Genomic DNA, 10,613 nt, shown 5'->3' with positions numbered 1-10,613 from the left:
CAAATCTCACTTTGTACAGTATGATCAGTTCAAAAAATGGTGACTTTATTCGGGATGAATTGGTATGTATCCATTTTATACTCTGGATGTCATCTGTATGAATCTAACTTCGTATAATATGAATAGTTCAAAAGAAAATTTCCAATGCATGATTTGATTAACTTCTTTCTATATGAACACTCAGTTCAAATCATTCAGTACGATTTCATAATCATACATTATGATTAGTTTTAAAAAATATAAGTTTTGACTCACTCTTTCAGTGTGTGTGTGATCAGTTATCCAATTACAATCACACTCTCTTAGACTTAAGAAAAATAGAAAGTATAGACTTCAATTACAAGAAACCCTAATCTAATATTTCTTGAATTCTACGATAGTCTAAATTATGATTTCTCTAAAATGTTAGTACACACAAAAAACATAAACACAATTTTTTCAAGTTGTGTTAGAAGAAATAGTAATTAATGCAAAAAAATGTTGGAATCATCAAAAACTCATATGATATAAAATATAGTCTTCAAAATTAAGTTGCAACAGAAGTTAAACTTGAATTATGGAGGCCAACCTTAGAGTCTAAAGGTTTTTGCTTGAGTAGATCTAAAACGGAATATATACAATGTTATTTTAGTGGTAATAGACCTAATGGGGGATTGTGACTTTGGGCGATTAAGTCATTAATAAGAGTACACATTTTTGATATCTTGGATTTATTATTCAGAGTGATGGTGAAATAGATTGAAATATTATTAGTAGAATTCAAGGTGTATGGTTGAAGTGGTGGAATGAATTGGGCATGTGATGTGATTAAAAAGTCCCCCTCAAACTTAAGGGAAAATTCTTTAAGATGGTGGTGAGACCTGAAATGATTTATGGTGCATAATGTTGTCCATCAAAAGAGAAGCACAATACTAAGTTCACTGTTGTAGAGATGAGGATGCTCAAGTGGATGAGTGGATTTACCCTTAGAGGTAGGACACAAAATGAGCATATACGTGAAAAGGTTGGAGTAGCTCCAGTGGAAGATAAGATTCGAGAGAGTCACCTTAGATGGTTTGGTCACATAAAATGACGACCTTCCGATGACCCGGTTAGGAAAGTAGATGTATTAGATTTTACTTATATTAAGAAAGATAAAGTTAGCCTAAAAATACTTGGTTAGAAAATATTCAAAATGATCTTTCTTTATTAGATTTAAATAAGAATTTGACTTTTAATAGGACACAATGGACAAAAAGGATTTATGTAGCCGACCCCATTTAGTGGGACGAAGCGAAGGCTTGATGTTGTTGTTGTTGTTGTTGCATTTATGAAAAATATATTATGGATATCATCGAATCTAATGCTTTGATTTAATTTAGGAAACCTAGAAGTGCCATTATTGATGAAATTATTTTTAATAATTATGGAATTATATGTAATGATTTATCTCATGTGGAATTGATGTGTTTTAAATCAATACAAGAGGTGCATATCTCCTCTTCCACCAATATGTTGAAAGGATTTGAATCTAATTTTCTTCCTCTAAGAAATCTTATCTTAAACTTTTAATCATATTTCGAATGTGAGATTGCATATGCTACTTCGATTCAATAGGTAAGATTTTGTAGGAAAATTTTGCTTTAGGGATTAATACTAAAGAAACTCTCATATGAAAGGTATTATGATAAGCATAACTTATGTTTTATGTTCTATATATAAGGAATCACATGTATTTTTTTAATGCCAATTTCTATGGTGCTTCTTCAATATAGTATTCCTCATGGAATTTTATTTTTTTATTTTTTTTCTTATTCTCTCACATGTTTCAGTATGCTTTCTATATCTCTTTAAAAATAAAAAAAATAAAAACTTATTTTGTTTGCTCTAGAAATAATTGCATATTATATTTATATGTAGCGGAACATCATTTTCAAAAAGTGTCAGACTAACATTACATAAAATCATGGAGAATATTAAATTTAAATTGATTATCCTTTTTTTTTAATTGCATGAACATTTATATTCTCTGTACTCAAATGACAATTATGTCTCCTACTTGGCTTTTTTTTTTAGGCTCTAGGCTTGTCTAAATTTAAGGTTGAAATGTTTGAATTTTTTGCATGGAACGTAACTCCTTTGCAAAAAGACATATGATACTTTTTTACTATGATTCTATGTTGAATTGGGAATGCTACACTTTTGTTATTGAATGAAATTTGATTAAATGCTTTCTAGAGGAAATGTATGCTTGTGTTGTTGAGTCTTTCTTTATGTTCACTTTCCAAAGATAATTTTTTATGGCAAAATAAATTTTTGGTCTTTTTTTTAGACAATGATAAGAGAAATGATTATATTTAAGGCACAATCTTGTAGTGATTTTCCTAGAGTTGGTTTACGTTATTCAAGTGCCTTTGAGTATTATGTTGAAGATTACTATGTTTTATCTTTTAGGCTTGCATTCACCAACTTTGAATGGTATCTACAATCACATTTACATAACTTTTAATCTTTTAATTTTTATAGTTCTTTTTTATCTTTTTGTAATCTTCTAAAGTCCTTTTTTTTTTCTTTTAGATTGTTATCTTTTATTGTCTTTGAGTTTGCATTTGTACTTATGATGTAATATTTTATTTTCAATTATAGGAATTGGTTGGACATGGTCCTCAATTTTCCCGAGAAAATGAAGTATTGTCCTAGAAATGGAAGAGATTTATTATTGATTTTGAAAAAAAAAATGATTATATATGCCTCATAATATTTCTTTACAAATATCTCACTTATGTTTTTATTTGGCCAAGTGTCTCCCAAAGTATATTAAAAAAGAAAATCATTAAGGTCCATATATCTTGCTTGGAGCATAGAGAAACACCATTTATTCAGGCATATTCTTACTTCTTCTGCAATTAATTTTTATGTGAGATTTTATCTTAAAGAGAAGAAGATCGCAACATTGTAGGTGAATGAAGTGATTGAATTAGACATCTACATCTATGGATTAGTCTTTAGCGTTTAAATAATATTAGCTCTCGTAATTTCTTTCAACTAGCTTGAGGGAAATTACTTAAAATGATTATTTGATTATTAATACTAGATATATTTGTTATGTAGAAGACAATCCATAATGATTGAACTCATCTTGATAAAATTTGAACATAGAATCATACAGAGGGTTCCAAAAAATAGGCTTAAATATGGTTGAGAAATGGTTAATAAAAAATCAAATGAAAATGTTTGAAATGTATTTGAATTATTCAAATAAGGTTCAAACAGCACTCAAACCTAATAAAAACTTGGTTATCTTCTATCCATTTTCAACTATACAACACAAGAATATTGATGTTCAATTCAATTAGAGTAGAAAAGATTTATAAAGTTATTGTATGCTAGAATATTTGTGATGATAAAAAGATGTTAATATCTTATTCCTTAAGATAGACATAGACAAAGATTTTAATATCTTAGGTCGTACAATGATTCAACATACACATGTAGGTAAGAAAATATGCAAGAGAGACAATCGAGTTTTTATATGAAAAATCAGAAGCAAAACTAATGGAGCCCTGCCTAGTTGAAATGATATGTATGTAACAAAGATTATATAAATCAGTTTTATCAATTGGAGAACGCATAATTAAAATTTTAGAAACACTAGTTTGGATTGGAGCAAATTTTTTTCGAAATCTTTCAATCAAAATTCCTCAAATTAGCATGAAATTAGATTTAGGGGCAATTGGGCTTTAAAAATTGTGAAATTGAGTCATATTGCCGAAATACAGCACTAAGTGCTAAAAAACTAGGGTAAAAAAGCTTGTTTGGGACTGGGAATTATAGTTGTCACATTATCACCAGTGGAGCTTATCGATGTTGCCTTCTTTAGTTCATGAAAATAAAGAGATTAATAATAATAATAATAATAATAATAATAATAATAATAATAATAATAATAATAATAATAATAATAATAATAATGTTTCCTTTGAAAAATAGTTTTAGATAAAAGCCAAACTACTCAAATGTTTCCCAAAATATTTGCAAAAAACTTCAGAATCTTTTGAAAAATTTATGCACTCCTATCATTCAAGTATAAATAACCCTCATTGATGAGGGAGAATCTCACACGAGCATTTGTAATTTCTATGATGAAGGTGTAGTCTTCTTCTAAAAAGAATTTGACATTCAATATTTGGATGAATTGAAGCCAAAATACATAAAGATCTTAATTATTGTGATGGATCCCTAATCTTCTCTTGAAAAGAAGTTTAGGATACCTGTTTAGATCAATTTGTTACAATATAAGAAATATTCTCAATACATTTTGTGTAACTTCAATCATTTTTTCAAAAAATGAATTTATTGTCTCCATTTAGACAAACTAGTTTTAAGGTGAGAGAGGTTTTTAACTCTAATAGTAGAGCTCCAATCTTTTCCAAAAAATGAATTGATTTTCCCCATTCGAAAGGACTATTTCTATGGTAATAGAGATTCTCAGTCTATTTGGCAAAGCTCCAATCTTTTTCTAAATGAAGTTAGCTATCTTTGTTTAGATGGTCTACTCCAAGGTGATGGGGGTTCCTAATCCTTATGATAGATTTTTAATACTTTCCTTATAAAGTAATGGAAAATCTCCTTTTGAAATGGATGGGTCCAATGTGTGAGAGGTCCTTATTTTTTGTCGGTGAAGCTCCAATCTTTTTCTAAAGAGGGGTGCATTGGCACCATCTGGATAAACTAGTTAATTAAGTGGTGCTCTCAATCCTTGTTACAATATTAGGGGGGGACCCACAGAGAGGCCTACGTATTAATAGAAAAATAGATTACAAGGTACTTTGAGGGAACCTTCAGCTTGCTAATGCTCGACAGAGCTACAAAATAAAATAAAATAATACCTAAGAGTCGATGGTTTCCCTATTCTAAAAGTAACAAAGAAACCTAATAACATTCTAGATCTGCTTGAGGACAGAGCCCCAAAAAAGAAGAAAAAAATAAACACCTTCATTATGTCTTCCTACCCAAATTGCCCAGCTTGTCCTCAGAAATCTCATTCCCGTCAACCTGCAAGAAGCTCATACTGCAAAACTAATACATATATAACAAAAAATATGCAAGATTGTACTTAATCAACATTAAAAACCAAAATGATACAGATTCTGTAGTAGTCGGGTAGCAATTAGCCATCAACAAAATAAAAGGAGAAATGATAATTATAAACACATTCCAGATGCTTAAGAAAGAGGTAGCATAAGGCTTGGGACCCATAACAGTCCTTGACTTAAACACTTGGCAGTAGTCTATATTTAAAACCCAAATTCCAATAAATCAAAAGCACACATAAAGTTAAACCGCAAGGGATTGCTCAGCCAGTTGTGATGAGAATTCTCTTTGGTATTACCGACCACCCATGACCCCAAAGAACCCGAACAGAAATGAGAAAAAACACAACCATACACATAACCCTAAAACCCCCAACATAAAACCAATTTAAAAAACTGGAATAAATACCATCCATCCTCCATATAAAGAAAATAGATGAATTGTCCCAAAATGCAGATAACCAATTCGAATCAGTCGAGAAAATAGAGGAGCAGTAAGATAAGTAATAGGCACCATAGGTGCAGTTCCATTTTTTGCTGAAACCATGCCAAACCCAACAGTTTGGAGTGAAAGAAAAATCCAGGCTGATGTTGAAATGATACCCACACCAAAGCTGATAGTGAAACAACCAAAAAACGTTAATCCTAAACCTACTAAGATAACAATTAGAGAACATGCAAATCCAAAAAATTGCAAATGAAGTAGACACAATCCAGCGCTTGCATAGGACCAATAAAAGCTTATAAACAAAAGCCTCAATACAGTACAACAAGTAATGACCAAAATGACCAAAATTAAACAATTCTAACATAAAGGGTACCCAAACGATCCAGCCTAGCTAGGTCCAATAGCTTGGGCGGTATAGAGAATCCTGCAAATTCCATAAATTTATGTAAATTACAACCCAACTCAGCTAAAAAGTCAGCAGCAACATTTCCTTCCCAATAAATGTGAGATATAGAAAAGTTAATAGAAGATAACAACTGTTTATTCTCCCTGATAATATAGAAATAAGAAGGATTAGCGATGCCATTTCTTGAAATTTAATGAATAACAATCTTAGCATCCATTTCAATCCAAACATTAATAATCCCAAGAGAAATGAATAATTGTAACCCATACTTTAGCCAAAATTTCAGCCACAATAGCCCTGTTAAATTCAGAGGGACTTGCAAAAGCAGCAATAATATTGAAAATGAAATCCCGGATGATACTGCCACAATTAGCTTTCGATCTATTAAAAGAACCATTAGTTTTAAGTTTGCAGCATCCCATATGAGGTTTTATCCTTCTAACTAAAATACTTTTGGAGGACTGTCTAAAAGAGCCCTCACCAAAAATTCCAAAGTGCTCAACAAGTTGAATGGAGTTTTTGAAAAAATCTAAGGTAATCAACTTAGCCATAATAGAGATCTCACTTTATCCTTAATCTTAATAACAATGGACGAGGCATTAATAATAATATTCTCATACATAGCCTCATTCCTACTCTTCCAGAGAAACCAAAATATAATGGTGGGTAACACATTTCTAATATGTCTCTTGACAAGGACTACCTAGTCTTGCAATATATTAATGATGTTGTTATAATTCTTACAAAATTGAGTGCTAAACAAATTATCAAAAAAAAAAAAAAAACCAAACTTTAAGAGCAACAGGCCCATTAGCAAAAACATGATTCAAATTCTCAATATTGTAGCAACATTAACATTTAGACACAATATAGAAGCCTTTCTTCATCAAAATAGTGTCAATGGGCATATAATTATTGTAAATCCTCCACAAAAGAATAGAATAAAAGCCATGAATACTTTTTTGCCAACATGAAGAGAAAATTGTAGACTTAGGTTGAACATACCTAATAGAATACCACACCTCTTTGAATGCAAAATTTCCATCGATCGTTAGATTTATTAAATAAAGTGCAATCTTTTTATTCAAGTTGAAGCGACACTTTTAAAATGAGATTAATAACAAAATTCAGAACCATATCAACAAGATAAGTTAAATTCTAGGAACCATATTAAATAAAATTAGCTACTTTACAAGCACTATTAATATGAGTGTTAAGCAAATTATCTATAAAAGAGGAACCAAGCCAGTTATTATGCCAAAAAAGATATCCCTGCAACCCATACCCTATTAAATGAAGTTTTCAACATCTCATTTAATAGAACAAAGTCTTTTCCAGTTGAAAGAATCATCATTTCTAAAAAACAATTAAGAGGATGTTTACCAACACAATATTTAGCAATCATGAATTTAGCCCAAAGGCTATTATTAGATCTCAGATTGAACCAAAGTTTAAAAGAAAAACCAAGGGCCATGTCACTTAAGTTCTTAAAACTCAACTTGCCTTCATCCTGTACACCATAACATCTACCCCAAGAGGCCCATAAAATACCTGATTTAGTGTCTTTTGCCCCCAAAGGAATTTGTTGAAAATCCTTTCAAGTATAGTGCAAGTATTCTTAGTAGGATATAAAGTATGAAACAAATATATATGAATGGAACAAAGAACCATTTTAATCAAAACTAACATACCTCCAAAAGATAGAAAATTAAAGGCCCAAACAGAGAGTTTTTTGGACATTAAAGAAAATATCCCCAAATAAATGAGATCTTTTTCTACCTCTATAAAGAGGAGTACCTAAGTACTTAAGGGGTAAATGCTTATGTAAAAAACCATACTTATCCTGGATGGAAGATATTCTGAGGTGAGTAATAAATTTAGCAGTAATAAAGCAACTTTTCATAGGCTTAAAAATTAAACCACTAGCCTTTTGGAAAAGACCAAGAAATTTAAAGAGGATTTTCAACATCTTACTTGACCCATTCATAAAAATACTAAAATTATCAGCAAAACTTAAGTGAGACATAAAAAAGACACCCCTAGTGCTATATTATAAGTTAGGGTGATTTTTAAACAGATTATTAAGACCTGTAGAAAGAAATTCAATAGCCATAATAAACAAGGCAGGAGATAAAGGATCCCCTTGCCTAAGGCCATGAGTAGAATTGAAAAAATCATGATTCTTACCATTGATAATCACAGAGAAAAAATATTACTCAATACTATTTTTAATGAGTCTAATAAAATCTTGATTAAAACAATAAGCTTGAAGCATAATATAAAGCAAATCTCAATTCAGATTATCATAAGCTTTGGTAATGTAAATCTTAAAAATTACATCCCACTTGTAATTTTAGCTTCTAAATCATGAACAAGCTCTTGAGCTAATAAAACATTATCAAAGATAGAATGAACTTTTGTAAAGCCAGTTTGTTCAAGAGAAATAATATTAGGGAGAATTAAATCAAGTCTAGCCATAATTAATTTAGCAATAAGCTTGTTGAAAAAAAGCACAAACTAATGGGTTGGTAATCGCTCCAAAAGTTAGTAACATCACTCTTGGGGATCAAAACAATAGCAGTAAAAGTAAAAACATTAGGATATGGGTTACCTTTAAGAAAATCAACAATAATATTAATTAAGTCCTCTTTAACAATAATATTAAAAATCCCATATCTAAATAAATGCTCAATATGGGTTTTTTGGTACTTAGCAATCCAAACATTATTAAAAAGCATACAATCTAACCATTACCACATAGTACATTGGTTCCACGTATAAGCATTACCAAAACATATGATATCATGTAAATTTGAAGTTAATATTGTATCATTAAAATCCTCCATAGCTTGAAAGTTGGGAGATCTCTCCTCCCCCCCATATTCTCTCAGAAGCATTAGTGATAGTGTTGAAGTCACATGTAGCCATCAACATTTCAAAATTATTAGAAGAAAAATTCATAATTTCCTCCCATAAAATCCTCCTTTCAAACCTAGAACAAGAAGCATACACAAAAGAACCAACACAAAAAAATTAAATAAGTAATATTGGTATGCACAATTGAGGAAGATCTATAAGAATGTTTAAATTGACCCAATGTTTCCAAAAAATCCAAATTTTGTTGGAATAATTACTAAAAGAGCAATCAAACCCAAGTTTAGAATGCATGGAAATGATCTTGGAATCTGATACATAAATATTATAAATTCGACAAAGATTCTTGACCCTATCCCTAGAAGGAGGGTTACTAACACCCTGAATATTCCAGATGAGGGCTTTAACCATTGGAAGAAGAACTGTGAGAAGCTCGAGTAACTCTAGAAGATTGACCTTCAGATAATTTGTTACTTTTAGGTTTATTCCTCCCCACTTTAGTAAAGCCCTCATCCATTTTGTTTACATTTGAATGAGTAGACAACATAACAATCATCTATACCTACAGATTTTCCCAATAAAGCAGCATTTCTGATAGGTACAATCTCTCCTTCCTCCGTATGTTCTTTCTCATATCCTTCTTAATTCTCCACTTGTTCCCCATTACTAACATTTAAAGAACAATGATTATGCACCACATTGCCATCATCAATACCATTTGAAGAGTCAAGCCCTCCATTTCCATTTAGAGCAACATCCTTCAAACGCATACTTCTAGAATCCGAAAGTTCTTCAACTTGACTGACTACTCCATCTTTTGGGGATACAAGTTGAAGATCTTTTAATAAGTGATTTCCATCATCCTTTTATTCCTCATTAATAGAAATATCTGTAGATACCACAACCATGTTGTCAAGCTCAACCAATTTGTCATTACTAACTTCTAAAGGAATATGAGTCTGTTGGTCATCACCAACACCATCATTCTTACCAGAATGCTCCACAGTATTTCCTTATTTACTCCCTTTTTTATATTAGGATGAGAAATTCATTAAAATAACATCCATGCACTTTGCACTGAGAGAAAAAATCCAAATTTTTTTTAAACTCAACCTTTTTCAAGTACCCTGAACTTTCTGAACCATGTCATACTTCACGCAAGTATTTTTTGGTTATGTCCAATTCCACCAAAATTTGAGCAACAGAAGGCAGAGACCTCAAAGTTGTGGCTTGGTCAGATTGAAGAGGTCTTCCAAAAATTGATCCCAATGCGTGAAGAACATGCATATTAAAGAAAAAATTTGGATTTAATAGGAAACGAAACCCAAATAGGAATGATCGGGGATTCCTCTTTAATATCAAAGTAAGGAGTCCACTTTAAGAGCCTCTAGAAAAAATTTGGTTATAATTTAAATCATTCATAAGTTGGATAGAAACATGTCCAAGGTCTATTAAGCCAATCGAATAAAAACCAGGCAATTTTAAATTACCAAAAAAGGATCAAATCAAATCGAGATTTGGATGTTTTAGTAAAAACTTTTTTACCAACGTATACTAACATGGAGATGCAAGTTTCACTACATCATCCTCATAAATCAATAAAATCGGAATACCTTTAACCGAAGATGTAGTAAAAGCAAAACTAGATTCTTTCGAGGAAACACCGCCAACAAGAACATCATGAAAAGAGTGAGATTTAGGGTTAGAATTGTTACCAACATCATTGAGGAATCCTTTATTATTAACAACCACAACAGTAGGCTGATTACCCCAAGGTGAGGGCTTAGATAAGGGTGGATTAGCCGCCATGAAA

The sequence above is a fragment of the Dendrobium catenatum genome, unplaced genomic scaffold (genome assembly GCF_001605985.2).
Source record: "Dendrobium catenatum unplaced genomic scaffold, ASM160598v2 fragScaff_scaffold_1410, whole genome shotgun sequence".
Lineage (NCBI taxonomy): Eukaryota > Viridiplantae > Streptophyta > Magnoliopsida > Asparagales > Orchidaceae > Dendrobium > Dendrobium catenatum.
Note: the sequence above shows the minus strand (reverse complement) of the source record.